The sequence below is a fragment of the Etheostoma spectabile genome, unplaced genomic scaffold (assembly GCF_008692095.1).
Source record: "Etheostoma spectabile isolate EspeVRDwgs_2016 unplaced genomic scaffold, UIUC_Espe_1.0 scaffold00018635, whole genome shotgun sequence".
In the NCBI taxonomy this organism is placed as follows: Eukaryota; Metazoa; Chordata; class Actinopteri; order Perciformes; family Percidae; genus Etheostoma; species Etheostoma spectabile.
This window is the reverse complement of record NW_022604368.1, coordinates 78,000-90,053: the sequence shown is the minus strand read 5'-3', so window position 1 is coordinate 90,053 and position 12,054 is coordinate 78,000. Positions and strand designations below refer to the sequence as shown.

Below are 12,054 nucleotides of genomic sequence, written 5' to 3'. Positions count from 1 at the left end.
CTGAGTCTTGTGGGGTACTATGGTGAGGTGGACTGGGTCCTTTTACTGACATGTGAAAATGCTCTGGATTTTGTTGGCAAAAAGACGCTGAATATGGGGTACTAGCTTTGCTTGGGCCCTGGGACTGTAGCCGCTGGTTGTGGTGGAGCCGCTGCTTGCCCCCTGGCGCTGACTGTACCATTAATTTAGATAACATTCTAAATCCTGTACGCGGCCCTCTAATGCCGGTATCAATGGGTCCTGTGGTACGTCTATTTGTAATGCATTTGGCTGTAAATGGGCAGTTACCACTGGGGCTTGGACTGTGGGTTTTGATGCCGTTGGACCTGTATACGGCGGCGGTGGAGCGGAAATTCTTAGGTTTCTTATATCTGGATAAAAAGGGTTTGTTGGCGGGGGCGCCTCAGCGGGCAGCGGGGTTTTCTCTGCGCTAGCGTTTTATTCTGTTCAGCTTCTGTCTCAGTTTTTGGTGAACTTTTGTCATCTTGTTTTGTCAATCCCAATTGTTTCTGTATTGCATTTGTCATTTTCAACCCCACCCCACCCCATATTTCTCTTTCTGCGCTTCATACTCCTTCTGCTTTGGTTTAGTCAATTTAAACCATTTTCTTTTCTTTCCTCCTCTGCCTGCCTTTCCGCATACTCCAACTTACTTTTTTCATACTTCACTATTTCATTCACTTTCTCCGGGGACGGCGCCCCTTCTCCCTCAATCCATCCTCCTCCCTCTCCCATTCTTTCACAATCTCTTTTGCTACTTTCTCCTCTCCTTTACTGCCATACTTTTTCACTGCCCCTACTAACACTTTACCATAAGGGTCGTCATTTTACAACAAATAAGCAGTGAGAAAAAATCCAACAAGCCAAACCACAACAAAAATCACACATGCAACAACGAACAACTTTTTCATTAAGACTCCATCTAGAGCCTTTTTATGTACATCTCTATAATCTTTACAACTTAAAAAGTGACCTCTCACTCCTTCGCACAAATACACTCGCGGTGGACTCGTAATATTACAATGACAATCTGTTAACTGCAACTCTTTTTCAGGATGTTCACACAGAACCAAGGGTGGCAATCACAATCACTCATCTGAACTATCTGTCCTTAGCAGTCTCCTACCTCGTCAACCATCTGGACGTATTTTCCTCTGACTATTTGTCCCTTTTCCTCTCCTACCGCCACCCGTATTATTCAACAATTCTCTTACAACTCTCTAGTTGTTTTTCTCTGTTTAATCACATCACATGCCCCAACATTTCATCTGTTTATATCCCTTTAATTACAGCACATTCAATCAATACTTTCGCTTAAACACACTTACGACAGTTGAAATGTGATCACATCAATTTAGTTTTCAGCCAATAACAGAATTTTGATTTTAAACAGGCTTCTGCTTACCTTTTTTGTTGAGAGCTCTCAGTGATCACACCAACGAGTCGCAGTATCGCCGCTCAGCCCCTTCACGGGCTGCGGGATGTCAGTCCGGTGGCTGAGCTGAACCGGACCGTGGACACAATGCCAAGGTCCAGTTGGATTCCCCTGTCCAATTACGTTATCACGTCGGGGGTCACCAAATTTGTTGGAGAAATCCTTCTATAAACTGACAACTGACTCCATGATGTATTAACACACAGCGTTTATTCTTGTGGTCAACAGATGAAATGCGTTTCCGAGCAGTTACACGTGCACGGACCTGATGGAGACTTGTCTAGTACAGAGGTCCCCCAAAAGGCACTTAAACAATATTGTGCTCAGGTTATATTGTTCCCCTTGTGGGGCCTGATTGGTCAGCTATACTGTTGCTGGGTTACACTCTCTGCTCTGCCTCTTCCCTCTTTTTTCTTATTATTTTCAGTTATCATTTACCTCACCAGACAGCTATGTTCACTCCCTCCTTAGTTTGTATGTCCTGTTCTCTGAGTTATCAGACCGTCCTGAACTTCAGTGTCCTTGGCCTCACCATCTCCTCCTCCCGTGCTCACTGTAGCATATCTGACTAAGATAGCCCTGTCTGTTCTCTCCTCCTAGCTGTAACCCAGCTGCAAAGCATAATGTATAATATGTCACACATACACACACTCTTATTTCTTCTTGGTTAATTCAGTATATACTTTAGCCAGCTTTTACGTGGCCGTTCCTGAGTGCCCTGTTCATCACCACCTCAGTCATTGTATTATTTTCCCACACAGTCCAGTTGAACATTGTTTTGCATTGCTGCATGTTACTCAACAGTCCAACTTTACTGGTTGAAAGAAAAATAAAGATATGTTAGCCTAACGTTACAGTGATTCTGACTAATGACTAAACGCGTGGCAATGACTGAAAAAGTAGTCGGTTAAATATCACAATTTCAAGTGAATTTTCCAAGTATAACGTTAAAGATAATGGCCTTTAAGATACAAGGTAACGTAATCTACTTGTGCCAATTTTCCTGGCATTGGCCTGGCCTCCACCCCTCCTCTGCCCTAACACGCTAAATTAGCTAACGTCTATCTGGTACCGTGTTTGCTTGCGCTCTGGAGGGTGGCTCCATGTTAAGTAATGTTAGCCGAGCAGTTTCATGTCTCAGTTCACTGTAACATACAATGATGAGCCAACGGGAGATGGCATAAACTTTTTCAGTCTGTCTGGAGTAGGCAGTCAACTTAGTCAAGCTGCGTCTGAGGTCAGTAAATCAGAGCAAGGTGCCGGATTTGCGGTGCCATAGAGGTTTTGTCCGTCTGTTTGCAACAGCAGACTTAACACAATAGCATGTCATTCTCCGTATATTAAAATTGTGTCAACAACGTGTCTCCAAAAAAACAAGGAAATCACTAATTTAGGCAATGACCCTTCTTTGTGTTTGTTTTTATTATGATATGGATCCCCCTGGGTCTGAAAAAAAATGTAAAGACCGTAATTCACACGAAAAAAGGATATGTACATTTATCAATCATTTGTAAATTATTTGCCCGATAATTTTTCAACCACTTATGGGTGGAAGTGAAGTCAACCTTGTAGGCTTAAAAGACAAATAATAAAAACGTCACATCACTGGATATTAGTAATCTTTTTGTCAGGTTCTCTCTTCATTCTTATTTGCATACTACATGTTTCAGTGTTCCATCCATCTTCGATCCGCTTATCCGGTATCGGGTCGCGGGGCAGCAGCTCCAGTAGGGGACCCCAAACTTCCCCTTTCAGTGTTCCCAAACTTTAATAATTACTGCTGCAAACCACAGTTTTTATGATTTGCCATATTGTATGGTAGTAGGCTAAATGTCCTGTAAGTGTATCTGCCTAGTGTCACTGTTTGTCAGAGGCTACTGTGTTATTTAATGCAGTTTGGTAGGCCTACTTACTGGAAGTATAGTTCATTATATAGGTAGGTGTTATCATGGTGGTTGGTCATCTCACAGACTAACTACTTTTATTGGAATAGCGTCTGTTTATTCTGGTGGCACACACCAGGCTCTTAATTACATTTTATTGTTAAATCTAGTGTAATTTTAAGTTTTTGCTTGCTAGTGAACTTTTATCTTTTCATATTCTTGCAATCAGGCAGAGATGGAGGCAAAGCTCAGAGTAATACTTAGTGACCGAGTTGAGAAGTTGGTCCTTCCATCAGGAATCCCACCCACTGTGGAGGAGCTACAAACTGTTGGTAAGAAGACCTTTGGAATTTCTGAGGAGTTCAATCTTCAGTATTTGGACTCAGAATTTGAAGATTACTTTACTCTTCATACAAGTGATCAAATTAAACAAAAAGACACCATAAAGATTCTTCATACTGATCCAATTATCCTTAACTTGCTTCCACTTGATGAAAGTTTGGGCAGTTCCTTTGATCAACAGTCAACAGACTGTGACTCTGCATCTTCTGCAGAGTCTTCTGCTGGAACGTCTTCATCACAGGACACCATTATCCTGCCTAGGCGAAATACTACAGAACATGTCAAAAGCAGTTCCCCATTCCAGGGTTTGCGTACGAAAACTGAGATGTACCTTGAAGAGCCACTGAAGACAACAAAAAGAATAGAACACTCCGAGGCTTCTGAACATCTTCCACTCCAAAGGTGGAACCATGGGGTCCAGGTTGCAGGCCATCCTACTCAAGGTACCCTTAATAATTATTATGTTTGTAGATTATTTTTGTAATCAAACTGCTGGATATAATGAATTTATTCCCTTAATCTCCAGGAGGCAATGTTAGCTTGTGTTTCTCTCAGATAAAGAGAATGAAATAATAGCTAACATTTAAAAAAATTGTTAGTGTACACTCATTAGTCACTTTATTATATACATAATTATTCAGGTTTATATAATTTTTTGGACATGGTCAGAAAGGTGTACATTGTATGTTTATTGTTGAGGTCATAGCTAAAAGCATTGCTATACTGGATGGCGTTGTACTGAAGTGTGTTTGTACTTCTTTGTACTGCATATTTACATACATGTGGGGTTGGAATATTAGTAACACCTACGATTAGTCTTCTGATGATAATAATAAGCTCAACGCTAAAACTTGTGTATTATTAACACCTCTGACCATGTCAACAAACACTAAACATTATAGCCATCATAAGGAAACATTTTGGCAGAACAATTGTATTGAACTGCATTAAATTGTACAAATGCATGAATTTAAAGTGACCACTGAGTATACATTATCACTCTAACTAACTAATGGCACATATTTGAGACTTGCAAAATAGTGCTTGGACATATCTGATTCGTTCCACAAAGTGCACAGACAAGGTCTGGGAGAGTTTAATTTCTGTAGCAATTGAATGATTTGATTTACAAAATTCTGCCATTATCTCAAATTTTTCTACGTAACTGAAGTGCATCATGTGCAACAGCCATGATAGCCCCAGGTTTGAAAACAATCTGGGAGTTGTTCAATTAGAACTTTCTCCTTCAACGATACGGTCTGACATAGCCAATGTTCTTGCTTGTTCAGGACGCTGATGAAGACGGTGTGTCGACACATCTAAAATCTACAACATCAAGACTACTACGCCAGAGGGTCCTGATGACATTGGTTCTCACTGCTCCACTGAAGGCCTGCTCTTTTGTCATTGGCTTTGAATTGAATCTTGCCTATCCCAAGGAGCTCAGGTACATGCTTGAAGTCTTCCAGAAACTCCTCCTTGAGCTGGATTGTTTAAAGTTGTCACCAAAAGTGAACAGCCTCAAGAATAAGCTACTAGCTTAAGAAAAGGGACCCTGGCAGAATGAAAGGGAACAGTTAGGTCCCTGTCAAAACTGTCACGTGGTTCCCCACTCAATGTGGAGGAACTGCAAACGTTTACTTAAGGAGATCTTTGGAATTTGAAGATTACTTTACTCTTCATAAAAGTGACCAAATAAACATGAAGACACCATAAAAATTGTGTACTCTGCCCTGATTGTTCTATACTTGCTTCCACTTGATGAAAGTTTGGACATTTTCTTTTTCCACTGTTAAGTAACTGAAAAATATTGATTTTCAGTGCAAAATTTTAGAAATATCAACCAGCCATACTTATTTTACGGGACTGGCATTGTGTTTTTATTGTGTTATATTATTTTGCCATAGGCAGCTGTTACTGTACATTGTGATGCCTCTGTGTACACCAGGGATGCAAATTTGACTTGTGTTAATGAGGAATTTGAAGAAATTGTTGTGATTGTTTAAGTGAGTCATATTTTAGCAAAAAGTAAAGCAGTAAGGCTAATGGAATTACTTGACCTTATCCCAGACTCCATGTGATATTAATTATTACTTTTAGCTGTTAGAAAAAGTTAACGGCCCTGACAATTTCAATGGCACATCAAAGAAAATGTAAGATTAATTGAAATGCACTAACAAACTTAACCTTAAATCACATAAAAAAACACTGTGGATAATTGATGAAACCCCATTGAATGATTAAACCTTTATTAACAAGAATTCCAAATGCCATTACATTGTGTCCCTACTGTACACATACATGGTTTCTTCTGCCTTTTATAGCCTCTCTCCGTGTTTTATTGTTGTATTTTGGCATCTTGCACTAACAAAATGTTAGATAAACCTGTTTTGAAAGAAATTGACAATGTTTACCTGCTGTTCTTATTATGAATCATGATTTATAACCAAATTTAAGTTACCTGTGGCACCAAGAAGGCCTGATATTGAGTATATTATACATAGAAGAATTATGGCAACAAAGTGACATTCAATATAATTGAATAGATTTAAAGCAAATTTAAACCAATTAAAACTTAAATTAAACAATAATTTAGGTAAGGATAAATAAGAAACACAGTGTGAATGTGTTGAATTAGGCAACAATGTGGTAAAATATTAGTTAATGTAGTTTATTTTATATTAGTGAATACAGCTTATTTTTACCCAGATATTTAGTAAATCTAAAGCAATTTGCCACTGCAGGATAGTGCGCTAAAGCAATCTTCTTGCAGCAATATATCAAGTAAATCTAATGGTAGCAGCTTTCTGCTTGATTCTTGAGCTAACTGTATTAGCTGTAGCCTGGCTTGTAGCAGCTAATTGCTTGTTTCTTTGCTAACTATATCAGCTTTAGACCATGGTAGCAGCTATTGCATCAGCTATTTATTTGAGAATCCAACTTGCAAAATAGCAGGGTGTTCAAATACTTTTTCCTCACTGTACGAGGAAAAATGTCTTTTTAACAGGCAGAAACCTCAGACTAAAACTGGCTCATGGACAGTTCTTACACAAAAGTTGTGAGAGAGAGAGAGGAGAGAGAGAGAGAGAATGGATTGAAAAGATGACCGGTGGTAATTATGGCAGCAGTAAAGGTAGAAAGAACTATTACTAATAATAGTAGCAGTAATAGTACAGGGCGTCTAGCAGGACCATGGCAGCAGCTGCATCCACTACTCAGGTGCCACCACAATCCAAGGAAATCTGACAAGGGAGAAAGCACAAGGGTTTCTGGAAAGAAGCAACATTAGTTACATGCATGCTTTTTTCAAGTATCATCAACAACAAGAACTATCATATATATGATAGGGTACAAACATTCTTGCAGGGGGCACCCAGATTTGAACTGGGGACCTCTTGATCTGCAGTCAAATGCTCTACCACTGAGCTATACCCCCACACACTTTATGTGGAATAAGACTATGGTGCATCAAAACAATGGCTGGGCCTCCACCATGTGGTTACCTTTGTTGGTAGGTGGAGTCTGACGGGCCTGTTGGGTTTAGAAAAAATAGTAGTTTGTAGCAGTTCTTTGTAGTAGTTCATGGCATAGCAGGGCACTGTGCGGCATCACAAGGCACAGCAGGACGTAGCAGGGCACCACAGAGTGTAGCAGATGAACATGGCATCGCAAAACGTGTAGCGGGACCATGGCGACAGCTGCTACCATGATTTTGGAGCCTCCAGATCCAAGGGAACATGCTGGGGAAAAAAGAACATGAGGACTCCGGGGAGTGACTCCCAGAGCTAGGTTAGTAACAAGCATTTCTGGGAATATTCAATTCTATGCCCTTACTATAAACTTTATGATTCAACAAGGTGCTGAAAGCATTCTTTAGAAATGTTGGCCCATATTGATAGGATAGCATCTTGCAGTTAATGGAGATTTTTGGGATGCACATCCAGGGCACGAAGCTCCCGTTCCACCACATCCCAAAGATGCTCTATTGGGCTGAGATCTGGTGACTGTGGGGGCCATTTTAGTACAGTTAAGTCAGGGGTTGGCAACCTGCGGTTCCGGAGCCGCATGCGGCTCTTTGATCCCTCTGATGCGGCTCAGCTTTTAAAAAATACTTAATGAATATTTAATTAAAATGTATTTTATTTTAGTTTGTACAGCAAATTAAAGACATCATTTCAGCTGTGGCCTGTGGCCTCCTCAACTGCCTGTGATGAATCTGAAGACTAAGGTGATATTGAACAAATTGCGCTGTTCTGCCAGTATGTAAACTCAACTGGGCCACAAGTAAAAATGATCCAGTTGATACCACTTAAAGGCCAAACATGGGGGGGGGGGGGGTCTGTGAGGCTGTCTTGAATTGTTTAAGAGCAAGAGGAATAACCCCCCCCCCCGGTGTCAGTGGTACAGACGGAGCACCGGGTATGACAGGTGCGAATAACGGCTTTGTGGCTTTGCTGCAGAAGTTGCTGGACAGGAAGTTGCTGACTTTTCACTGCATCCTGCACCAAGAAGACCTGTGTGCTCAAACATTTCCTCCGGAATGCACAGAAGTCATGAATGTTGTCATTCAGATTCTGAGCAAATTAATGGCGAAAGGTTTAATTCCCCGTCAGTTCCGTTCGTTACTGGACGAGCCGGGAACAACCAGAGTGGCTGGGTCTCGTAGACATGACAGCGCACCTGAACACCTGAACACAGCTCTTCAGGGTAAAGGATGCGCTGCCCTGTGTGTCCTTTACCCTGAGGACCTGTGGAGGTTTTGCCATTTTAGCCAAGTTGACAGTGCTAGCCCTATTTTACCAAACCGTTAACCCAACGTTTTTTGTTTTTTTTCGGAGTTAAAAATGATTTGTTGCATGCAGAAATGTTATTTCATTTTCTCTGCAGTCGTTCATTGATTTCATAAATGTAACACAGTTTAGTTTGTTTATACATAGCACAAATGTGTTATATACAGTGTTATTTCATTTTAAATTTTAAAAGGGTTTTGTGGCTCCCAGTGTTTTCTTTACTGTGTGAAACTGGTCCAAATGGCTCTTTGAGTGGTAAAGGTTGCCGACCCCTGCACTAGAACCATATGGGACTGACTAGATATTAATAACAGGGATTTCAGGAATCAATTCATAGTCTGGCTGGAAACAGGCCTTCTCCTGAACATGAAAAAAGAAGCTTCTTGTCGACAGGTTGATTTCTGTTAATAACAAACACAACTATAGTCAAAAGAAAAAGAAAATATATATATGAAAAGCCGTCTTGGTTCATCTTTCCACTGTTCCTACAATCACCGATCTGGTCTGGTTGGAAACTAAAGGATCTAAACTAAAAGGATGTTCCTCTTTAACTAACAGGTCTATCTCTGCAGGGATCCATCCCATAATGTTGTCACACACTTAGAATAATAATCTGAGTCTGTCAGCAACAACAACACAACCTTTAGTGGACCCTGACTTTACCTTTAAATTAGGAGTTTAAACAGAGACACAACAGGAAGAATAAATCCATCAAATCAAGTCCCCAATAATCAGCATGTGGCCTTGTTTTATTTCAGGTAGTCAGCATGGAGCTGTTCCACATTCCCAGACATTTAAAACAAGTCAATCATTGGCGTTATTCTACGAGTCAGATGAATAAATCAGCTGTTTGCTATTTGAGCTGCTCTGTTTCCTGCTGCTCCGTCATTCTTTAGTGTCCTCTGGAAACAGGTTGCTGTCCTTTATGATTCCTTTGGATGACATCATCAGTGTCTTTGCTTTAGTCTGAAGAAACTCCAACAGATTTAAAACCACATGCAGTCACAGAAAATACAAACAGGGAATAGAAAATGTCAGACAAAGAATATGAAATGAAAAGTCCCCAAAGTAGGAAAATATAATATTAATCTACCAAACAACAATAACTGGAGAACATCCAATTAAACATGGCCGACTTCCAGTATGTCGGTAATGAAGAGAGGAATGTTTGGACATATTACAGATTCATTTTATTTTTATTTAACCTTTATTTAACCAGGAACAATCCCATTGAGCTACAATAAATCTTCTTCCAGGGAAATAAGTTTCATAATACATAAAAGACAGGAAAATGGTTCCATACTACAACACAAACAAGACATTACACTTAACTTAAGCTAATGGAGACATAAAACTTAAAAACAGGTTCCACTGCAATTTGAACTCAGATTGCTGGATTCAGAGTCTAGAGTGCTAACCATTGCACCATGGAACCTTTAGAAGTGTTGCAGGGGTATGCTAGACAGTTTCTTTCATGATATCCACATGTGTGCTATTGAAGGCACACAACAATCACAACAAAGATGAAAAAGCAAAAATTATTGGCCAACTTAAATCATTTAGTTAGTTAAGCATCCAGAGGATGTGGGAAAAAGCAAGTCAAGAACAGGTTTTGAAGGACTTGCCACAGACAGTGAATACAGCAGTAGATATGTCTACTGTGTACAAACCCATGGTAACTTTACATCTGTTGACAATAAAGATGCTCACAAAAAAGCTTAACTTGCAATTGCGTTTCTTGCGCAGATTCATGTCTTCTTAAATAAAAGTAATTTCTAAGTTCTTTATTCCCAATATCATGTCTCAGACGTTAGTTCCAGATGAAAACACTAGTTGTCAGAAGTGGGATTTGAACCCACGCCTCCAGTGGAGACTGCGACCTGAACGCAGCGCCTTGGACCGCTCGGCCATCCTGACAGCTCCAACAGGGTTTCAGTAGGACCTGTTTAAAAAATTATTAGATAGTGAATTAAACATGTCATGATATAGTGGGTTCTCAGTCATCCATGTCATAGTAAACAAGGGAAGGTTTCTCAACTGTCAGCCCACAAATATGGGCGTTCATGGAGACATGGAAGTAAGTCACCAGGGTGGCAAACTGTTATGGATCCGTCAAAGATGCGTATCACAACAGCAGATCTCTACTCGGCATGTCTGACCACAACTCTGTTCATTTGGTTCCGTCTTACAAACCGTCCCTCAAGAGAAACAAGCCAAAACAAAAGTTAGTTCCGGTTTGGTCAGAGGACTCGATGCAGTGTCTACAGGAATGCTACTGCTGCACTGACTGGGATCTATTCAAAAACAAATGTAAGGACATTGATGAGCTCAAAGAGACTGTTTCTGCATACATCCCCTTCTGTGAGGACTTAGTCATCCCTCGTAAATCCATCTCCATATGTCCAAATAATATACCATGGGTCTCCAAATCTGTCAAAAGCATAATTAATGAATGAAATATTAGCTTCATCCAAGGTAACATGACTCAATACAGAGTACTTCAAAAACAAGCTAAAAGGAACTTAAGCTTGCAAAACTTAATTATAAGGAACAAAGTTGAGAACATGCTGAGCACAGGCCACTCACGTCCTGCATGGGAGGGTGTGAAAGCAATGATGGGGATGCAGCCTAAGAAGTGTCTGTTCCCCACCAATGGCATGTCACACCTTGCCCTCTCAAATGAGCTGAACTGTTTTAATATTCATGATTTTAGTGTGGAGCTGTCAGTTTTTAACAACGTTGCCCCAACGCTTAAAAACAAGAACAGGCTGCAATATGTAGTTAACGTGTGTGGCAAGATTTCTCACAACCCTCTGACTGACTTAAGCTCTGTATATGAGACAAGGTCCCTCAAGAAGGCCCAATCAGTCCTGGCCGACCCTAGTCACCCCCTGAACAGCTGCTTCATCTTGTTGCTGTCTGGCCGCAGATTCGGTCTAAAGCCTAAATGCAGGACAAACAGACACAAAAACTCTTTTGTCCCTGCTGCTATAGGCTTCCTTAATAAGTCAACGTGAGGTGTGGACTTCCGTGTAGTACATATTTATTTTGTTTTTAGATGTATGGCTGTTGTATTGAATAACCTGTGTGTTATTTAAGTTACATGCTGCTGCACAACAAATTGCCCCCCGGGGATAATAAAGACTCCTTGAACCTTGAAGGGCAACAGGACTTGGTAAAAAGGTCCTCCGCAGAAGTTTTGTCTCTCATCCAAGAAACTTCTTTAGTTGTGTTTTTTACACAGAAAGGTTTGGACACACTGCCCACTCCCCCACCCATATCTGACAATTGAAAGCTGTGGGGAATGGGGGGTTACAAAGCTAATAGACCATTCAAGAAGCAGTTCTGATGTACTATACTGGCCCATTCAGGATGAGCACTGTATACTCTGACTGCAGCAACACAAGTTCAAATTTCAGTGATACTTAATTTTTATGGTGATTACGAGACTCAATGCAAAGTGTGTATCCCCCATGTAACTCAAGCCTATCACTTCCAGTCAATACTGTCAAATGTGGAGCTCCTTCAAGTTACATTAACAACCAGGTGACTCCTCAACATGCCAGAAGTGCCCAGCGCATCAAGCGCTGATTGCTGTTGTACA

General features: G+C 40.6%; 2 non-coding genes across 2 annotated transcripts; both read right to left on the bottom strand.

The window, feature by feature from the left end:
* Nucleotides 1-7,024: 7,024 nt before the first annotated feature.
* On the bottom strand, nt 7,025-7,096 carry trnac-gca (transfer RNA cysteine (anticodon GCA)). Its single transcript has one exon. It is a non-coding gene; the product is annotated as a tRNA-Cys (tRNA).
* Nucleotides 7,097-10,284: 3,188 nt separating this feature from the next.
* On the bottom strand, nt 10,285-10,367 carry trnal-cag (transfer RNA leucine (anticodon CAG)). The gene has a single exon. It is a non-coding gene; the product is annotated as a tRNA-Leu (tRNA).
* Between the last annotated feature and the right edge of the window lie 1,687 nt (nt 10,368-12,054).